This window comes from Hemiscyllium ocellatum, chromosome 34, assembly GCF_020745735.1.
Source record: "Hemiscyllium ocellatum isolate sHemOce1 chromosome 34, sHemOce1.pat.X.cur, whole genome shotgun sequence".
Taxonomy (NCBI): Eukaryota; Metazoa; Chordata; class Chondrichthyes; order Orectolobiformes; family Hemiscylliidae; genus Hemiscyllium; species Hemiscyllium ocellatum.
The window spans coordinates 46,958,388-46,981,503 of NC_083434.1; the positions used below are offsets into that span (position 1 = coordinate 46,958,388).

General features: G+C 43.2%; 1 protein-coding gene across 2 annotated transcripts in view; it reads left to right on the top strand.

The window, feature by feature from the left end:
* The first annotated feature begins 16,544 nt into the window (after positions 1-16,544).
* LOC132832309 (cadherin-18-like) overlaps positions 16,545-23,116 on the top strand; it is a 716,018-nt gene continuing 709,446 nt past the window's right edge. For both annotated transcript variants that reach the window (XM_060850203.1, XM_060850204.1), the window contains exon 1: positions 16,545-16,720. The gene's annotated coding sequence lies outside the window, so the exon portion shown is untranslated. The remainder of the gene's footprint in view (positions 16,721-23,116) is intronic.

The window sequence follows — 23,116 nt, forward strand, 5'->3', positions numbered from 1 at the left end:
TGCAGATGACACCAAAATTGGAGGTGTAGTACACAGCGAAGAAGGTTATCTCAGAGTATGTTGGGATCTTGACCAAATGGGCCAAGGAGTGGCAGGTGGAGTTTAATTAGATAAATGTGAGGTGCTGCATTTTGGAAAGGCAAATTAGGGAAGGTCTTGAGAGTGTTGCTGAACAAAGAGACATTGGAGTGCAGGTTCATAGTTCCTTGTCACAGGAAGAAAGAATAGTGAAGAAGACATGTGGCATGTTTGCCCTTATTGGTCAGAACACTGTGTATAGGAGTTGGGAGGTCAAGTTGTGGCTGTATAGGACATTGGTTAGGCCACTTTAGAATGTTGCATGTAATTCTGGTCTCCCTGCTATAGGAAGGATGTTTTGAAACTTCAAAAAATATTTACAAGTATGTTGGAGGTTTGAGTTATAGGGAATGGGCTGGGGCTATTTTCCCTGCAGCAACAGAGGCTGAGGGATGACCTTATAGAGCTTTATAAAATCATGAGAGGCATGGATAGGGTAAATAGATGAGGTATTTTCCCAGGGTTGAGGGAGTCCAATACTAAAGGGCATTGGTTTAGAGTGAAAGGGGAAAGATTTAAAAGGGACTAGATTTATTTAGGATATCTGGTTGGCATGGACTAGTTGGACCAAAGGGTCTGTTTCTATGCTGTACATCTCTATGACTCTATTTATACTGGCAGCAAATTTGGCTCCAACTCCAACTTAGAAAATTTTTAATAGCATAGAAAGAGGCCCTTCAGCCCATTGTGTCCATACTGGTCATTATACTTAATCTATTCTAATCCCATTTTCCATCGCTTGGCCCATCTCTTTGTATCATGTGGTGTTTCAAATGCTTATCTAAATATCTTGAGGGTTCTTGCCTCTCACATCCTTTCAGGCAGCAAGTTCCAGAGAGCCACAAGCCTCTGGGTGAAAAAAAAGTTCTTAAATCAACTTTAAAATTCCTGCTTCTTCCCTTAAACCTGTGTCCATTGGGTATTAACCCTTAACAATTAGTAGAAACATTTCCATCAGCTATGTTTTTTTGCCCAGCAGAACTCTACTCTACTGACCTCAAACTATCCACTCTCTCTTCCCAGCTCACACTTATCCACATCTAACTTCATCTATCATACGAATATATCACCTCCACTGCCAGTGACATCATATCTTATGTAATAATTGTGTAGTAATTGGTATAGCATTTTTCACGATGGCAGAAGTTTTCAAATGTGTATCATAATTAAGGAAGTACTATTAACGTATAATCATTAGAAAGTACCCTCCCAATAAAATAGTTAATTTGTGGAAAACATATTCAGATATATATTTTGATAAGCTCTTCATGACATTGGTTGAGGTATAAAAGTGTAGAATTGAAAATTCTCAAAATCTTTGAACATCTGTAAAACTGACCAGTCTGAGGCTTGATTTAAAATCCCATTGGAAATGGGAATAAACAGGGTCATAAATGGAGATGGATGACTGGTGTAATGCCCCGTCTGAAATTGTAATGAAATCAGTTGTTCAGAAACAGATCCTATTATCAACTTAAAAGATTCTTAAACTCAAAATTAGGTATTTTTCAAAATTTAGTGCCAGAAGTTTTGTAAACCTGTTCACATTTTCCTACTCAATGCTGCCAAATACTCAGGAAAAAAAAATACTATTTTATGTAATTAATTTTCCATCCTCAGGAATCTTTAAAGTGTTTTACAGACAATTAATTGGTTTACAAATACAGCCGCTGTCAGACTTGGTAACCAATTTGCACAAAAACAGCAAGATATATAAGTGGTGATATCTTTGCATTGTGTTGATTTACAGATAATTTTTCATTTATCAGGACATTTGCAGTTGTTTCGCATCTAAATCCAACAAATTCCAAACACACACTTTCTTCCACTTAATAGGGCAAGGGCAGCAAATAAATGGTAACACCACCACCTGCAAGTTCTTCTCCAAGCCACTGACCATCCTGTCTTAGAAATATATCTCCATTCCTCAGTGTTGCTGGGTCGATATGCTGGTGCATCCTCTCCCCCACCCCCACCCCCCAACGCACAGAGAGTGAAGTGGTTCCAAAATGTAGCTCACCACCACCTTCTCAAGGGCACCTGGGGAGGGGCAATAACTTCAGAATTAGCCAGAGATGTCAGTGTCCTATGTCCCATGAGTGAATTTTAAAAATGTAATGGGTTCATGTATGTAAAGCCAATGAGATATCTTACTCTAGAGACCCAGACCTCCTGATAACGCTGCCTGATGCAGATGTGATTTGCTGAATGACCCATCATAGTCTTCTGAGATCCCACTCTGGAATTTTTAACGTGGTATTATACAGAACATGTACAGTCCAAGAACAGGCCATTCAGAATGACTGGTTGTGACATATATAAGCATTGGGCCACCTCTTTTGACCTGGCCAATACATTCTTCAATTTGTTTGTGTGTCATCCATTTATTTCACTTCCCTCAAAACATGTGAACTATTTACTTCTACTATTCCTTGTCACAGTGAGGTCATTTTAACCTCCCCAGAGATAAAGATAATTCCCTATCAAATCTAGTTGAGACCATCTTACACCTATGGGCCACAAGTGGAGACAGTTTCTCAATATCTAGCCCAACATTTGAAAAGACATTGACCAGGTCATCCATCACCTTCTAATTTAGAGAGGAAAGTTCTCAAACTCTAAGATGATGGTGGGAATTAGTGAGCGGTTGCAGTCCACGATGTTTGAATTCAGAGTTTCTTGTTCATTCTGATCTGGAAGGAGACCACTGAGCCCATTGAGTCAGTATAGTTTTCTGACTGAGCACCATGACTAAGCACCATCTTATTTTAGATGATACTGCCATTTTGCAATCAGTTTTCTATAAGCTGTTTTGTGGGCGGCACGGTGGTACAGTGGTTAGCACTGCTGCCTCACAGCGCCAGAGATCCGGGTTCAGTTCCTGCCTCAGATGACTGACTGTGTGGAGTTTGCACGTTCTCCCCGTGTCTGCGTGGGTTTCCTCCGGGTGCTCCGGTTTCCTCCCACAGTCACAAAGATGTGCGGGTCAGGTGAATTGGCCATGCTAATATGCCCGTAGTGTTAGGTAAGGGGCAAATGTAGGGGTATGGGTGGGTTGCTCTTCGGCGGGTCGGTGTGGACTTGTTGGGCCGAAGGGCCTGTTTCCACACTGTAAGTAATCTAATCTAAATACTCCCAAACGCAAGTTGAAAATAACAAATGTTGCCAAGTGTTTGTTCCTTTCATATCAAATGTGTCATTGAGTCTTGGGGTCATATGTCACAGAACTAGACCCTTCGGTCCAACACATCCATGCTGACCACATTTCCCAAACCAACCATGTCCTATGTGCCTGATTTTAGCCCATATCTCCCTAACCTTTCCTATTCATGTACTTGTCTAAATATCTTCTAAGTTCTGTAACTGTACTTGCAACAATCACTTCCTTTACTGGCTCATTCTACATATGTATCACTCTCTGTGTGAAAAGGTTGCCCTCAGGTGTCTTTTAAATCTTTTCCCTCTCACCTTTAACCTATACCCTCTAGTTTTGAACCCCCCCCCCGCCTTGGGGGAAAGAACTTGGCTGTTTATTCTATCCATACCCCTCATGATTTTATTAACTTCTGTAAGATCACCACTCCACCTTTTACATTCCAGGGAAAAATATCCCAGCCTATTCAGCCTCTTCAGTCTCTGCTTATAACTCAAACTCTCCAGTCTCAGTAACATCCTAGTAAATCAGTTTTTTCCTCCTTTTCCAGTTTAATACAATCCTTCCTATAGTAGGGCGACCAGAACTGGGGGCAGTACTCCAAATGTGGCCTGATCCATCATTTGTGTAGCCATAGCATGAAGTCCTAACTCCTGTTCTCAATGCTCTGACCAATGAAGACAATTGTCCTAAGTGCCTTCTTGACCACCCTTTCTCCCTGCAACTTCACTTTCAAGGAAATATGTACCTAGGTCTCTGTTTGACACCATTACCCAGAGCCCTGCTATTAACTCTCTGGGTCCTGACCTGGTTTGTCTTCCCATGCATTTATCTAAACTCTATCTGCCATTCCTCAGCCCACTGGCCCAGTTGATCAAGATCCCATTGTACTCTCAGATAATCTTCTTCACTGTCCACTATGCCACTAATTTTGGTGTCATCCACAAACTTACTAGCTATGCCTCCCACATTCTCATCCAAATTATTGATGTAAATGACAAACAATAGTGGACCCAACCCATATTCCTGTGGCACATCGCTGGTTACAGGCCTCTACTCTGAACAACAACTCTCTACTTCTAACTTTTATCTTGTCCTATCAAGACAATTTGTCTCCAGTAGGCTAGGTCTCCCTGGATCTCATGTGACCTCACTTTACTAACCAGCCTATCATGCAGAACCTTGTTGAAAACCTCGCTAAACAACGTCTACCGCTGACTATCCCTAATCAGTTACATTTCACGATAATCTTTTGCTATAAATTCTGTGTCTTACAATCTTATTCTCAACAACCACCTGCTGAAGGAGGCAGCACTCTGAAAACTAGCACTTCCAATTAAACCTGTTGGACTATAACCTGATGTTGTGTGATTTTTAAATTTGTACCCCCCAGTCCAACATCAGCATTTCACGACTGGGATTTTCTTGCAGCCTTTTTTAAATAATAGCATCACATTAGTCACACTCCAGACTTTTGGCACCTCACCCTTGGCTATTGATTATACAATTCTTTTTGATGGGAGCCTCTCAATTTCTTCCCCACCTTCCCACAGTCTCATGGGATACATATGACCAGGTCCCGGGAATTTATCTACCTTTATGTATTTAACCTTGATTAATGTTATTTTCCACTTTTAATATAATTTTTAAATTTGATGTGAAGACTAATCCAGACTGTAAATAAATATCTTGATTGTGTTTTAAGAGTATTAGAATCAAGGGTATGAGAAATAATTACCGTTGACCAGCAATTGAACTTGAGCTGCCGAATATATACTTTGTTTACGAGAGCAGGTCAGAGGCGAGGAATACTGCAGCAAGTAACTCACCTCCTGACTCCCAAAAGTCTGTCCACCATCAACAAGGCATAAGCCAGCAGTGTGATGGAATACCCTTCCACTTGTTTGGACGGTTGCAGCCCCAACGATACTCAGAAGCTTGACATCATCCAGGACAAAGCAGCCCACTTGATTGGCACTGCATCCATAAGCATCTACTCCCTCCATCTCTGATGCTTAGTCGCAGCAGTGTGTACTATCTCCTGTCAAGAATTTGTATGATCAACATTCACTTCAGAAATTCACCAAAACGTTCTTCTACACTTTCCCATACCCACTTCAATCTAGGAGGGCAGAGGAAGCAGATCCATGGGAACACCACCACCATCTGAATGTTCCCTCCAAGCCACTCACCGACCTGACTTGGAAATATATTGCTGTTCCTTCAGTGTCACTGGGTCAAAATCCTGGAATTCTCTCCCTTGTAGACTTGTGTCTATACCTGCAGAACATCTTCTTGAAAGCAATTAGGGACATGCAACCAAATGTAACTACACCAGTGATGCCCAAGTCCCACAAATGTAATAAAAGGGACAACAGAAACTAGGGACAGGAGTAGGCCATTCAAACCCATCAAGCCTGATCCACCATTCAATATGATCATGGCTGATCTTCCATCTCAATTCCATGCATCCTTCACTCTCTTCATAGCCTTTCAGTCATAACATTTAGAAATCTATTTCTGGAACATTTAAGTGACTTGGCCTCCATAACCTTCTGTGGGAGAGACTTCCACAGTCTTTACTCTCTGAGTGAAGAAATACCTCCTCAAATAAGGCAAAAACGGCTTATCCTGTATCCTGAGAGTTGAAACCCTCTTCTGGACCCTCCCAGCCACAAGGAATCTTCATCCAATATCTCCATCCCTCTTAGAATTTTATATGTTTCACTAAGATTTAGAATCATAGAGTCATAGAGATGTACAGCATGGAAACAGACCCTTCAATCCAACCCATCAATGCTGTCCAGATATCCCAACCCAATCTAGTCCCACCTGCCAGCACTTGGCCCATTTCCCTCCAAACCCTTCCTATTCATGTACCCATCCAAATGCCTCTTCAATGTTGCAATTGTACCAGCCTCCACCACATCCTCTGGCAGCTCATTCCATACATGCACCACACTCTGCATGAAAACGTTGCCCCTTCGGTCTCTTTTATATCTTTCTCCTCTCACCCTAAACCAATGCCCTCTAGTTCTGAACTCCCTGACCTCAGGAAAAGACTTTGCCTATTTACCCTATCCATGCCACTCATAATTTTGTAAACCTCTATAAGGTCACCCCTCAGCCTCCGACGCTCCAGGGAAAAGAGCCCCAGCTACTCAGCCTCTCCCTATAGCTCAGATCCTCCAACCCTGGCAACATCCTTGTAAACCTTTTCTGAATTAAGCTTCACAACATCTTTCCGATAGGTAGGAGACCAGAACTGCACGCAATATTCTAACAGTGGCCAAACCAATGTCCTGTACAGCCACAACATGACCTCCCAACTCCTGTACTCAGTACCCTAACCAATAAAGGAAAGCATACCAAATGCCTTCTTCACTATCCTATCTACCTGCGACTCCACTTTCAAGGAGCTATGAACCTGCACTTCAAGGTCCCTTTGTTCAGCAACACTCCCTAGGACCTTACCATTAAGTGTATGAGTCCTGCTAAGATTTGCTTTCCCAAAATGCAACACCTTGCATTTATCTGAATTAGACTCCATCTGCCACTTCTCAGCTCATTGGCCCACCTGGTCCAGTTCCTGCTGTAATCTGAGGTAACCCTATTCACTGTCCACTACACCTCCAATTTTGGTGTCATCTGCAAACTTACTAACTGTACCTCTTATGCTCACATCCAAATCATTTATGGAAATGACAAAATGTAGAGGGCCCAGCACTGATCCTTGTGGCACTCCACTGGTCACAAGCTGGTCTGAAAAACAACCTTCCACCACCACTACCCTCTGTCTTCTACCTTTGAGCCAGTTCTGTATCCAAATGGCAAGTTCTCCCTCTATTCCGTGAGATCCAACCTTGCTAACCAGTGTCTCATGAGGAACCTTGTCGAATGCCTTGCTGAAGTCCACATAGATCACATCTACTGCTCTGCCCTCATTAATCCACTTTGTCACTTCTTCAAAAAACTCAATCAAATTTGTGAGACATGATTTACCCTGCACAAAGCCATGTTGACTATCCTTAATCAGTCCTTGGCTTTCCAAATACATGTATATCCTGTCCCTCAAGATTCCCTCCAACAACTTGCCCATCACTGAGGTCAGGCTTACTGGTCTATAGTTCCCTGGCTTGTCCTTACCCCCCTTCTTAAACCATGGCACCACGTTTGCCAACCTCTAGTCTTCCAGTACCTCATCTGTGACTATCGATGATACAAATATCTCAGCAAGCGGCCCAGCAATCACTTCTCTAGCTTCCCACAGAGTTTTATGGTACATCTGATCATTTAAAAGAATGGAGATTTAAAAGAAACTTACAAAATAATGCATGGCTTGGAAAGGGTGGATGCCAGGAAATTGTTTCCGTTAGGTGAGGAGACTAGGACCCGTGGACACAGCCTTAGAATTAGAGGGGGTCAATTCAGAACAGAAATGCGGAGACATTTCTTCAGCCAGAGAGTAGTGGGCCTGTGAAATTCATTGCTGCAGAGTGCAGTGGAGGCCGGGACGCTAAATGTCTTCAAGGCAGAGATTGATGAATTCTTGATGTCACAAGGAATTAAGGGCTACAGGGAGTTGAAATGCCCATCAGCCATGATTGAATGGCGGAGTGGACTCGATGGGCCGAATGGCCTTACTTCCACTCCTATGTCTTATGGTCTCATGGTCCTGGGGATTTATCCACCTTTACCCATTTCAAGACATCCAGCACTTCCTCCTTTGTAATCTGGACAATTTGCAACATGTCACCATCTATTTCCCTACAGTCTATATCTTCCATATCCTTTTCCACAGTATCTTCTCATTCTTCTTAGCTTCAGTGAATACAGGGCCAATTGACTCAATATCTCCTTATATGATGAACATGCCATCACCAGATTTTAGCTTCCACTAAATTACCTCAATGATAATGGCTATCTCATCATCCAAAAACCGTGAATGGATTCCTTCAAAAATACAAAGGTTTTGGAAGTGTTTAGTAGCACATTTGTTTGTCAGACATGACATTCTGGGTTAAAAGTCCACTCTAGCTTTACATTCAAAAATCAAGACTGACACTTCAGTGCAGGACTGAGGGAGAGCTGCGTTGTTGGAGCTATAACCTTTTGGATGAAATTAAACCAAGGTTGTACCTGGCCTTTCAGATGGTTGGCACAGGTCCCATGAGTCTAAATGGAAGAAGAGCAGGGTCATTATCTTCATTTGTCTTTGATAATATCTATCACAGAAAATAGCTGATCTTGTCATTGCCATATTCTGGGAGCTTGCTGTATGCAAATTGACTTGCAAATTTCCTGAAATACAAAGATGACTACTCTTCATTGTCTGTAAATAATTTGAGATGTCCACTGGGAATGGAAAGCACTGTATAATTAGAAGAGTTTATTTTTCCATGATTGATTTAAATTTTAGAAATGCTAACTGTGTTTTAAAAGGGCAGGATTGAAGAGGCATTCAGTAATAGAGTGAATTTAAATACTCCTTTCTGAAATTAACAATATATAGAATTTTTCAGACACTTTAATCTTCCTTTCCTGCAGATTTTTGAATCATTATATTATTGTCAGCATGGATTTGGTGGGAAGAGGAGTGATTGTTCACATACATTAGTATGTAGATACTATTCAGAAAGCTATATAGATCTTCAGATTGTGCCACTGGAATTAGGGAACACTTTAGTTCCTGTTAATTTCCCACAGCAATATAAAATATATATATAGACAGAGAATATTGACATTGATTTTCTGACAACTGTGTCCTCTAATATCTGATGCAGAGATGATAATAAGATGGAAGACACGGCAGAATTCCCAGGGACTGGTGTTCCATCCAATGAATCCTTTACTGGCCCAGAGAAACAGGCAAATGATTTGGAGACAATGAATCAAGAAATGCCGTGAGGCGGCACGGTGGCACAGTGGTTAGCACTGCTACCTCACAGCGCCAGGGACCTGAGTTCAATTCCCACCTCAGGCGACTGACTGTGTGGAGTTTGCACGTTCTCCCCGTGTCTGCGTGGGTTTCCTCCGGGTGCCCACAGTCCAAAGATGTGCGGGTCAGGTGAATTGGCCATGGTAAATTGCCTGTAGTGTTAGGGAAGGGGTATATGTAGGGGTATGGGTGGGTTGCGCTTCGGCGGGTCGGTGTGGACTTGTTGGGCCGAAGGGCCTGTTTCCACACTGTAAGTAATCTAAAAAATAATGGATCATGGCAAACTTCTCTGAGCTAAGGCTAAATTCTGCTCAATAATGTCCTCTCGAAACATTGATGGTTCATCCTTTTTCTCTGGCAGGTTTCCATATATAACAATCAGGCATAGATGGAGCTGTTGCCCGGCACCCATCGTTATTTACCATTCCCTCATATCCAACAGTTGCATCATACACGTGGCATCTAGGTGGCCTCTCATGGTGTTAATGGCTACTCGTGTTGCCTTCACACGTGGTGACATGGCATGTTTTAGCTCCGGCAGCCCTTCATTACGAGCGTATGCCTGGCTTGCTGCAATCACTTCTGGATTATCAGGGTAGTAACGGGTTCCTTCTGGGAAAATCACAAGATATGCTGGAGTGCCCACTATTATCTGTTGCTCAAGTTTATCAGCCATTGCTTTTTCGTTGAATTTGGCACTTCGCTTGACATATATTCCTCCGTGCAAACATTGATGGTTCATAGTATCAATAACCTCATTCCTGTTATTCACCGTGGTAAACTGATCAAAGCAACAAATGTATTGGGGGGTGACTGCTACCTTTTCCCAATCAATAAATGTAAAAGGATCATGTTCATCTCCTACTATCCGGGTAGCAGAATGGTCCAATGATAAAGCTGTTGCAATATATCTCCTTAACATTTGGTGCTTCATTAATCTAAATGGCCTGAACCTTGGAAAATGTTTATAGAATAACTTTGTTACTTAACAATGCTACTAGTTCTTTTGTGTGAGGATGTAAGGTTCATAAAGGGTTAATGCTGAGGAGCATCATGTACACCACATAATAATATGATATCAGACAGAATTAGAAGAGCTTAGCATCTCAAAGGGATGACCCTTTCGCCCTGAGATGAGGAGGAATTTCTTCAGCTAGAAGGTGATTAATCTTTGGAACTCATTGTCACAGAGGCTGTGGAGTACAAGTCATGAAGTGAAATTTAAGACAGAGAAAAATAAGTCTTTGATAAGTAAGGGCACCAAAGGTTATTGGGAAAAGCTGGCAGAATATGATTAAGTATCATATCAGCCATGATTGAATGATGGTGCAGTCTTGATGGGCCGAATGGTCTAATTCTGCTCCTATATCTTAGGTCGAAAAGTGTGGTGCTGAAAAAGCAAAGCAGGTCAGGCAGCATCTGAGGAGCAGGAGAGTTGATGATTCGAGCATAAGACCTTCATCAGGAGAGTGGAGGGTGGGGAAAGGGGGATGAGAGACAACCAGGAGGGTGGGGTGGGTGTGGAGGGAAGGTAGCTGCAAAGAAAGATGCAGGTGGGGTGAAAGTGACAGGTCGGAATGGAGGCTGGAGCGGAAAGGTAGGACAGTTGATAATGAATGAGGTGGGAGGAAGGGAGATGTGGAAACTGGTGAGGTTGAAATTGGTGCCAACTCACAGAACATTTCAGGGAACATCTCCAGAACACCCACACTAAGCAACCCCACCACCCTGTGACCGACTACTTCAACTCTCCCTCCCACTCTGCCAAGAACATGCAAGTCCTGGGCCTCCTCCACCGCCAAATCCTAGCCACCTGATGCCTGAGGAAGAACGCCTCATCTTCACAAGCTATCAATGTCAATTTCATCAGTTTCCCCATTTCCCCTCCCCCCACCTTATCCTATATCCAACCCTCCAACTTGGCACAGCCTGCCTGTCCATCTTCCTTACCATCTATCTGCTCCACCCTCTGCTCCGGCCTCTCACCATCACCCCTCCAGCCCCCCACCTCCATCTACCTATCATGTTCCCAGATACCTTCCCTGAGCCCCATCTTCTTATTTAATCTCTCAGCCCCCTTCCCCACCATCCCCTACCCCTCACCGCATTCCTGATGCAGGGTGTATGACTGAAACATTGACTCCCTGCTCCTTGAATGCTGCCTGATCTGCTGTGCTTTTCCAGTGCCACACATTTCGACTCTGATCTCCAGCATCTGCAGTCCTGAATTCCTAAACCTTATGGTCAAAGGTGTATAACCTATCACCTGGGACTTCCTCATAGTCTCTGTAACAAAGACTATCACATCAGTTTAGCTTGCACCAAGTTGCTATCATTCAGTAAAACCCGCCTTATTTTGGGATAAGAGTTCTCCTCATTAAGGTTACAAAGGAGTTTCCTTCCATGAACCATAGCAGCCTGAGCAGGATCTGAGTTACCTCCCGGCAGGTTTATAGATGTGACAGCATTATGATAATTCAGTGCAATTGAATCATTTTCACTTGAAAGATACAGGTTAATCAGTTTGGCAGAGATAAGTTCCCTAATAATCATTACACAACAGAGCATACAGGACAAAATAACTGGGGTACCTAAGAAATGTACCATAATAGTTTAGTGTGTCTAAATTATGTGTAAATTGAGAGAATTATTATGGCAAAGGCAATCTTAAAAAAATTAGTTTCTGGACGTTTTCTGGGGACAACTCATGACAGCAGTATTTTCTAGAGTTAACAAGAACAGACTCTATTGGACTTGGCAATGACTGGATTAGTCAATCATCTCATGGTAAAGGAACCTCTGGCTGATAGTGAACACTTCAGGATTGAATTCCATGTTCAGTTTGAACAAGGGAACTGTGAATCCATGACCAGTAATTTAAACCTAAACAAAGGTCACCATGAGGGTACAATGACAAGCTGATCAATGTGAACTGAGAAACAATCATAGAATCCCGACCGTGTGAGCCCAAGAAAACCACACCAACCCTCCGAAGGACAACCCACTCAGAACCACTCCCCCACCCTAATACTCTACATTTACCCCTGACTAATGCACCTAACCTACATATCCCTGAACATATGGGCAATTTTTAACATGGCCAATTCATCTAACCTACACATCTTTGGATTGTGGGAGGAAATCAGAGCACCCAGAGGAAACCCACACGGGGAGCATATACAAACTCCACGCAGACAGTCGCCTGAGACTGACATTGAGTAAAAAATGAGGTCTGCAGATGCTGGAGATCACAGCTGCAAATGTGTTGCTGGTCAAAGCACAGCAGGCCAGGCAGCATCTCAGGAATAGAGGGTCCCTGGCACTGTGAGGCAGCAGTGCTAGCTACTGAGCCATCGTGTCATGTCATATTGAAAAGTAGGTTAATTGAGTTGCAATGGCAGATTTTTAAGGAAATATTTAATAATCTTCAGCAAATAATGGGTCAGTGAATCTAACATTTGTCAAAGAGAATGTATTAGAATCCATTAATAAGGAGATTATAGCAGGATACTGAGAAAATTGCAGTGCAATCTGGCAGAGACAACATGAAAGGGAAGTTGTCTTTTAGTCTATTCAAGCTTTTTTTAAATAAAGTAATGTTAATGGTGGATAAAAGATTAGCTTCCCTACAGTGTTGAAACTGTCCCTCCAAAGAGTAACTCACCCAGACCAATTTCCCTCTGACTAATGCGCCCAACACTGTGGGCAATTTAGCATTGTCAATTCATCTGACCTACGCACCTTTGGATTGTGGGAGGAAACCAGAGCACCCAGAGGAAACCCACACAGACACGGGGAGAATGTGCAAAGTCCACACAGGTAGTGGCCCAAGGCTGGAATCAAACCTGGGTCTCTGTACTGTGAGGTAGCAGTGCTAACCACCGAGCCACTGTGCTGCCCATGGGGAAGCTGTGGGTGTGGTTGGATTTTTATAGGACACCTTATAAAAGCCTCATCAAAGTCTGTTGCACAAGGTTCAGAGCACATGGTGTGGGAGTGACATTTTAGCATGGAGAAAGAATTTCTCGTTTCACAGGAAGTGAACAGGATGGATTAATGTTTTTTTCTTGAATAGGCACAGTGGCACTGTGGTTAGCACTGTTGCCTCACAGCGCCTGAGACCCGGGTTCAATTCCCGACTCAGGTGACTGTCTGTGTGGAGTTTGCACGTTCTCCCTGTGTCTGTGTGGGTTTGCTCCGGTTTCCTCCCACAGTCCAAAGATGTGCGGGTCAGGTGAATTGGCCATGCTAAATTGCCCGTAATGTTAGGTAAGGGGTAAATGTAGGGGCATGGGTGGGTTGCGCTTCGGTGGGTCGGTGTGGACTTGTTGGGCCGAAGGGCCTGTTTCCACACTGTAAGTAATCTAATTACAGCGTTTAAAAAGGCAAGACAGGGCACCAGGGGCCAGTGCAAGGTACTGAACTATTTACAATCTGTATCAATGATTTGGAGGAGGGGACTGAATATTTCGTCATTAAATTTTCCAATTACTAATAGATTGGTGGGAAATTCAGTCATCAAGCTAAAATAGAGACTACACGTACAGATATAGACTTAGTGGGCAAAAGATCCGGCAGATGGTATATAACAAGAATAGATATGAATGATCACACAGAGGGATTTGGGTAACCTAATACATGAATTACCGCAAGTTAGTATGCAGATACTGCAAGAGATTGAGAAGGCAAATGGAATGTTGGCCTTTATTGTTGGGGCAATGGATTTTAAAAGTCCGCAAGTTTTACTTCAGCTGTGCAGAACATTGCTAAGACTGCAATGGGAAAAAATCTGTAGCTAGTTTGTATTATTAGTTCCTTTTTGAGTTATTGTTGGGTTAGTTATAACTTACACTGAACCAAATGCAGTTCAGAGAGGTACATGAAAGAATATTGAAAAATATGTCCACCCACCGTTCCCATTAAGGTATTTATTCCCCTTGTAGTCCTCTTCAACTTCCAAACCAGTTATGTGGGATCATAGATGGAAACAATTGGGAATCGTATCAGAGCCCAGACTGTGCTCAGTGCATTTGCAGCTCAGGCTTACTTCACAGCAGCAGACACTGTTATTAGATTAGATTACTTACAGTGTGGAAACAGGCCCTTCGGCCCAACAAGTCCACACCGACCCGCCGAAGTGCAACCCACCCATACCCCTACATTTACCCCTTACCTAACACTACAGGCAATTTAGCATGGCCAATTCACCTGACCTGCACATCTTTGGATTGTGGGAGGAAACTGGAACACCGAGAGGAAACCCACGCAGACATGGGGAGAACGTGCAAACTCCACACAGTCAGTCGCCTGAGTCGGGAATTGAACTCGGGTCTCAGGCGCTGTGAGGCATCAGTGCTAACCACTGTGCCACCGTGCCGCCCACGTTGTCCAGTTCAGACTGACAACTCAAACCAATTCTTGCACCAGGTATCCAGGCTGAAATAGGAGGGTTCTTGTGGCACAGTAGTAGTGTCCCTACCCTGGACTACAGGTCTGCGTTCAAGTCCCATGATCCAGAGGTGTATAATAGGTTAATTCTGAGCAGGTTAATTCAAACATACCTCCAGACTATAATAAGTGCACTTCTTGTGCAGTTGTAGCATCCCTGCCTCTGAATCAGGACACCTGGGTTTGAGTCCTACCTAGTCCAGAGCATGTAATTACTTCTTTGAACAGGTTGATTAGAAATTGTCCAGACTGACATGAGTACGGTTGTAGTAGTATCCCGATCCCTGAGTCAGGAGGCCCAGGTTCAAGTTCTAGCTCTGGACCAGGAGGTCTGGGTTCAATTCTAGCTCTGGACCAGGAGGTCTGGGTTCAATTCTTCCCTTTCTGTAGAGATGGATAATACCATCACTGAACAGGTTGGTTGCAAATGTCTGCAGTGGCACAATGGGTATTGTCCCTATGTCTGAGCTAGGAGGCACAGCTCATGCCTCACCTGCTCCACTAGTGCACAACAGCATCTCTGAATGTTAAAGATGATTTTTTCCAGGCTGAAATGAGGGTCTTTTGAAGTGCAGTGGTTGTGTCACTGTCCCTGAGGCAGGAGGTCATAGTTCAAATCCCACTTGTTCCAGAGATGGGTCATAACATCCCTGAGCAGGTTGGTAAGGAAAATCTCTCCAGGCTGAAATTCTGGTCACAGTGGAACATAGAATTCTTCTTCCAGTCAACATCCTGACTCTCAGCAGAAGGGAGACAACCTTTTATGCATCAATGGCAGTGTGACCATTGTCCATGCATCATGAAACATAGAAATGTAGAAACAGGGATAGGCATAAGCTATTCTGCCCTTTGAGCCCCATTTAGTGCGATCATTCTCTATCTCAATGCCATATTTTTGCTTTCTTCCCGTACCCCTAGATATGTATGCCTTATTCTCGAATGTATCCAGTGACTTGTTCTCCACAGCCTCCTGTGATAGACAATTCCACAGGTTCACCAGCCTCTGAGTGGAGAATTCTGTCCTTATCTCAGTCCTAAATGGTCTGCTCCATAACCTGAGACTGTGTCCCCTGGCTCTGGGATTTCCCACCCAAGGTAAATATCCTCCCTGTATCTTGTCAGTCCAACACTGTTGGACTTGGATACAAACCTGTATGTGTTTCCTTACTTTTTATTAAAAATAGTTAATTATAGTAACTAGCAGCAAACCAATTAGATGGTCAAGAAGAGATGTCAGTGCCAAATCCAGCAGTTATTTTAATGTTTTTTTCACTTGCATGATCACTGGATGGGCTAACCCAAAAGTCGATCCCTAGTTGCCCTTGAGAAGGTGGGGGGTGAGCTGCCTTCTTGAACTGCTGCAGTCCCACAATGTCCAGGAATTTCAGGATTGTGACCCAGGGACAATGGGGGAACAGTAACATAGCCCCACTGCTGCTGACTGGAACTAAAGTTAGCTGGTGGTCTTCCCATGTGTCTGCTGTCCCTGTCCTTCCAGATGGAAACCAATCCATCTTTACAACTTTAATATGACATGATTTCCTTATAAATGCATCAACAATTATAGTATTCAACCCTGTTAGCTATTGCACTTTGCTTAAAACCTTTTACTTGAAGGTCACTGAGTAAAGTATTCAGGTGAACAATTGTATTAAAATTGTGTTTCTTAAAAATTACACATCTTCATGGGAAAGGTGTGGGGGTGGGAGTTAACTCTCATTGTTTACATGAAAACTGTAAAACAGCCAAGGGACGGGCTGAGGAATCCTGGATATTGATTGGCTGGTTAAATAGAGGTCTATTAGTGTTTCAGGGAGAGAGATTGATTGGCTGGGGAAGGGAGTTACAGCAGCCTCACTGCTCCTCCCTCCTCTCCCACTGTGGAGTCTGCACTGCTGCCCTGCTTCAGGGCAGAGGATGGCACACAGACACTGTCCCGGGATCGGGAAGCTTTCCCTTTGGAACGCGAGCCGTCCGTGAGCAGCTTCAGCTGGGAGAGAGAGAGAGAGGGAGATCACTGGGAGTGTTTCTGATTTTTAAATCGGTGAAGGAACTTGAATCTGCGTCTGTGAGGAAGACTGAGGCAGCTCGTGTTCTTCACTGTAAGTAAAGGCAATCCTGCAGACTGTGTGTGTGTGTGTGTGTGGGGGGGGGGATACAGACAGGGGGCTGAGGAGAGAAACCCACCCACTGTGCAGCTCCCGCTCTCACCCAATGTCCCCCACTGCTGTCACTTTCCCCAGGACTGGGGCTGGGGGGAACTGAAGTTGTTGCTGGGTGACAAGGAACTCCGCTTAATGTCCAGTTGCATTCACAACTTCCAGTCGAATTGTCACTGAAAAGGATGCACTGGAAAAATTATCCCTCTTCTCTCCCGTATATGCGAGGGAGGGAGAGAGAGCGAGCTTGTGGTCACTTCCTCAGTTTGTACATTTTGCTGACTATGTGTCTGTGTGTATGTCTGTGTGTGTCTGTCTGTCTGTGTGTGTCTGTGTATCTGTGTGTCTCTGAGTGTGTATGTGCCTATGTCTGTGTCGGGGTGAGTGAGTGCAGTGTAACGCGGGCATAGCGCTCCAGTAGCCCCTTCACATGGAGCTGCAGGGAGTGAAACTTCCTCATTGTTCTCCCCTCCCTCAGTATTCCCCCCCTCAGTATCCTCCCTCTCCCTCAGTGTTCCCTCCTCAATATCCCCCCCTCTCTATTCCCCTGTCCCTCAGTATCCCCCCTTAGTATTCTCCCCACAGTATCCCCCTCCCTCAGTGTCCTTGAGTATCCCCGTCACTCTCAGTATTCCCCCTCTCCCTCTCTCTCAGTATTCCCCCTCTCCTTCAGTATTTCACCTCTCCCTCTGTTTCCCCCTCTCAGTATCCCCCCTCTATCTTCCCCCCTCTCCCTCAGTATTCCCCCCTCCCTCAGTATTCCCCTCTCCTTCAGTATTTCCCCTCTCCCTCTGTGTTTCCCCCCTCAGTATTCCCCCCTCCCTCAATATCCCCCTCAATATCCTCCCTCCCTCAGTATTCCCCCTCTCCTTCAGTATTTCCCCTCTCCCTCTGTGTTTCCCCCTCCCTCTCTCAGTATTCCCCCCTCTCCCTCTCCCTCAGTATCCCCCCTCCGTCAGTATCCCCCCTTAGTATTCTCCCCACAGTGTCCCCCTCCCTCAGTGTCCTTGAGTATCTCCCTCTCTCTCAGTAATCCCCCCTCCCTCAGTATTCCCCTTCTCCCTCTCTCTCAAATCCCCGTCTCCCTCAGTATTCCCCTTCTCCCCCTCTCTCATATCCCCCTCTCTCAGTATCCCCCTCTCTCCCTCTCTCTCAGTATCCCCCCTCTCCCTCTCTCTCAGTATTCCCCCCTCAGTATTCCCTCCATCCCTCTCCCTCAGTATTCCCCTATCCCTCTCTCTCAGTATCCCCCTCTCTCCCTCTCTCTCAGTATTCCCCCATCCCTCTCCCTCAGTATTCCCCCATCCCTCTCTCTCAGTATCCCCCCTATCCCTCTCTCTCAGTATTCCCTATCACACTGGGTCCTGCTGAGAAGAGCCAGAGACTGGTGATAGCGCTGCGTTTCCAGTCCGGGCACCACACCGGGGACATGAAGGGCTTTAAGATGATTGAATAATTTCGGGGTGGGGAAATCCAAGGACAATTTCGGTCTGATAGCTGCGAGTCCAACAGCAATTCAATCACGGTCCGCTTTCGGGCGACATGTGGGGATTTTTGCACGTTATTCACACGAGCCTTGCTCTCTCTCTCTCGGTTTTGATGAGAAATGTGTAACACTCGGATTGTCAGACACTAGGATTATATCAGGCTGCAGTCAGCAGGGAGACATCTCCTGCAGAACTCAACGGCCAAACCCATCCACAAGGAATAAACAGTGTTTTAAGCAAATGATAATCTATAGATTAAGCTGTTCTTTCACAAATAGAACTGCAAAGAAATATGTAATTGATGTGTCTGTCTGCATTGATGTGTGCACTGATTAAATCTAATTCTGTAAGGTGAGAAAAATAAACTTATTTGCAACTGTTTTTCAAACTGCTTTCTTAAATTAAGATGCTTTTCTGAAATGACATGGAAAATATTGCAAAAGATGTTTGCTCCAGACTGCTATTATTATTGATGCTCAGGAAGGTGCAGATAGATCTTAGCAATGAAACTGTTGGAAAGCATTGCTGTTCGTGAGGGAAGACTTTCTCCTGCGCCCAGATCACAGCAGTGAGCATTTCTGCTTCTTGAATCTTATTGGTACTTGTTATAAGATGTAAAGCCAGTAGTGTGTTTCAGTATTCCTACTAGTGTGATTTAAAAATTCTCACCCAAACAGTATTAGCTTGGAATTACATTGTGATTCAGTGTTATTTTCTAAATGTTTAAGCACATCTGAATGCTACTTTGTATATGTGTGTGTGTATATGTGTGTGTGTGTGAATGCATATGCCTGCATGAATATGTGTATATGTATGCATGCATGTATGTCTATATACATGTTTGTATTTTCCACCTTTTGTAGAATCTTAAAACCATAGAACACACATTACCTGGAAGCAAAAGATTTGATCACAGACAAATCCTTTTGAAAGGATTCTTTGAGTTTTCTGTGTAAGCTTTCTGACTATAAATGTTAGTTTTATTCTTTACTTATTAGAAATTCAGTTTCTATGATCGTATCTGCATTCTTGCGTTTGCTGGTTTCTGATGTGTTTTATTTTACCCTGCTGTGACTTTGTAGGCATTATCCTCTCAGAAGCAAAAACACAGACAAGTGAATCCAGAAACAAAGTGATACAACATGTCTATGCATACCTGCAGTTTTATTCTGTACTGCATAAGATTTCTAGCCCTTGTGGAAAAATTGTAGCAAGAAAATATAATAAAGGTGTTTGTGTTTCTTAAGATTAGGCTTAAAGGTGAAGGTGTTGTGTGACTCTAGCATGACACAATGTGCCTGTACACAGTGAATGTGGGATTGATGCATAGAAAATGTCAGTTTCCGTTTCTTTATAGAATGCTCACCAAGAAAAAGAATCAAGGTGTGATACAACAGGCTAGTTAGCTTGATGAGTATAGGTTTGGGAGTAGGGTAAAACCATTTTTGTTTTTAACTTGAATTTGCCTTCCTCCTGTCACTGTGCAGTGCAGATGGATGATCAAACACATATACCAGACGGTGTGCCTCTCGCTGTGCGTATCAGCTGTTTGCTCCTTTCTGAGCAGAATATCATCCTCCAGGAAAATAACGACAGAAAATGCTGGAAATATTCAGCAGGTCAGGCAGCCTCTGTCGATCGAGAAGGTTGATTAATGTTTCGACATAATGATTTTTCATGATCACCAAGTCATTTGGTTGTGAATTGGTAAAGTGAATAAGTATCATCATTTAATGGAATCATAGAGTCATACAGTACAGGAGAGGCCCTTTGGCCCATCGATTCTATACTACTAAAAATACACCAAATCTACACAAGTCCCACTTTGCTCTAACCTTGAATGTTATGACATCATAAGTACTTTTCAAAAGTTGTGAGTTCCTGCCTCAACTACCCTCCCAGACAAAGCATTCCAGATTCCCACCAACCTCTTGGTGGAAACCATTTCCTCAAATCTTCTCTAAACATCCTGCCTTTTACCTTTGAGTTATGACCCCTCGTTATGGCCTGTTGTTATTGACCCTTCAATGAAGGGGAGCAAAGAGGAATTGTTTGCTTTCAGAAGCATTCACTCGTCATGATTATGAAGAAACGTTGGCTTCCTATGAGAGGATCTGATGAGTGATAACATGACTACTCATGCACTCCTTTACTGTTTGGCACAATACATTCTCTCCACCCAGAAATCCGAGATAATTTTCATCAACTTTGAATAAGTATGCAGCAATGTAAGTGTCAGATGGTGTTATTTTGGACTAAGCACGTGGTGCAATGGGATGTGTCAATAAGTGATGACTGAGCAGTGATGATGATATAAGCTTTCAGTAACATAAAATCCCTGCAAATATTGGAAATCTGAAATAAAAACAGACAGCACTGGAAAAACTCAACAGGTCTGGTATCACTTATAGAGAGACAAACAGTCAATATGACTTTTCTTCAGAATTGAAGCTAGTTAGATGTGTGGTAAGTTTGGATTTGCTTAAAGGGAAGTGGGGGTAGAACAAAACCAAGGATAGGTGAGCGGGCAACTGAGATTGCATCCCAAAATGTCACATATGCATTACATCACAAGAATGTCACACATCCATGCAGAAAAGGAGTGGGAATGGTTGTCATAAATATAAAAATGGTTTGTTCACAGCAAGTGTCAATAACAGAATAAAGGATTGATTGCTCTGGAAGCAAAACATGAAAATGAGATTGAGACTGATATTTCCTGGGGATATCTAGGTGGGAGGAAAACATTAAAATGAAGGACAGAATTCATGGCTCTGAAGTTCTGGCTCTCAATGTTGAGTCCTGAAGGCTATAAAGTGCATAGTAGGAAAAGGATGTTCAGATCCTGCAGTTTACCATGAGTTTCGCTGGAACACTGCAGGAGGCCAAGATTAGAAATGTGAGTAAAATGGCAAATTAAGATGGCAAAAGGAGAGAAGGTTGGGATCATGCTTGCATACCCAGCAGGTATGTTCTACCAAGTAGTCACCCAGTCTATGATTGGTCTCCTCAGTGTAGAAAAGACCACACTGTGAGCAGGGAGTACCATCCACTCGATTTAAGGAAATGTGAGGAATCCATTGTTTCACCTGGAAAGAGTGTTGGCTTTCAGTAAGCTGTAGTTGATTGAGCTAATTGTATCTGCGGTTATTTTCAAGAGAATGAGAGACACTAATTCCTGATGTTTATGATGATTCTAACAAGACTGCTGTGTGTTGTTTATATGTCCATTGATATTTTGATGTTGATAAAAGGGAACCAGGTTTGGTTTAATGGTTCAGTTGAGTTGAACTGAAATAGATCAAGGCGCACCAAACATTTATTTGAATTAATGGCCTTTAATATCACAATTAACTAGATTCAGAATATAGTCAACAAACCAATCTCTTTTCCTCCAGCCATACTTAATAGGCATTTTGTTAAAATGCTATCATCATGTCTTTTGAGCTAAACACACATGTGAAGTACAATCATTTCATAGAAATGCCTATTGATTAATTTTCCCTGATCTCACCATAATCAGTTTTTGTTTTACTGTAGCTAGTGCAGGTTGAACAGCAAAGTGAAATAAGGGAGCAGTTTAGGAGTTTAAAAAATGGACAACTTGACTGCACTGAAGTTGCTGTGTGACTAATTGCTGAAATTGCATAGTGTGAAAATATTTGAGTTGTCAAGCATCAGACTGAGCACTACATGTTGCAATCATTGGAGTTTAGAAGAGTGAGAGGTGACGGTATTGAAACATACATGATGCTCAGGGGATTTGACAAGGCCGAGGTGGCAAGGTTGTCTCCCTTCACTGGAGAGTCTATGACTAGAGGGCATAATCTCAGAATTGTGGGTCATACGTTTTCAAATGAGAGATGAGGAGGAATTTCTTCTGGGGGTAGTGAATCTGTAAAATTATTTAACTCATAGGACTGCTAAGACTGGGTCACTAAGTGCATTCAGTACTGAGGCAGGCAGATTTTTAATCAGGAGAGGGGAGAATCAAGAGTTATGGAATAAAGGCAGGAAAGTGGAGTTAAGGATTTTCAGATCAATCATGACCTCATTGAATTGTGGAGCCAAACTTGATGGGCTGAATGGTCTTCAATTATTCCACATTGATATTGCCCTGTGACTTTCAAAGAGAGTTATTGAAACAGAATGTCATGATTAGGAAAATCATGGCGGGCGGCACGGTGGCACAATGGTTAGCACTGCTGCCTCACAGCATCAGAGACCCGGGTTCAATTTCCGACTCAGGCGACTGACTGTGTGGAGTTTGCACATTCTCCCCGTGCCTGCGTGGGTTTCCTCCGGGTGCTCCGGTTTCCTCCCACATTCCAAAGATGTGCGATTCAGGTGATTTGGCCATGCTAAATTGCCCATAGTGTTAGGTAAGGGGTATATGTAGGGGTATGGGTGAGTTGCGGGTCGGTGTGGACTTGTTGGGCCGAATGGCCTGTTTCCACACTGTAAGTAATCTAAAAAAAAAATTACATATGTGGTGCTTTAGCAAGACCAGTTCAAACAAATGACTTTCCTTTGGTTTCCACTTCTGTAGTTTAAATTTGTACTTTTATTGGCCAGTTACATAAATTGTTTAAATTCTACCATTCACAGAAAGGGAATAACTGAGACTTAGAAAATGCACCTTGAAAAATGTGATAATTAGATGAATGTATGGTTAATTGTTTAGGTGTACTGACTAATGTTGCACATTTGTGTCAGAACCAGTTAGCGTGTTATAAAATGTTCACAGATTTTACGCTGAAATGCACAGAGTATTTTGATAGTTGACAACATTATTGTGAAATATTGTGAGATTTGTCAGAAGACAAATGGATAAGCTCTGGAAATAAAAGCT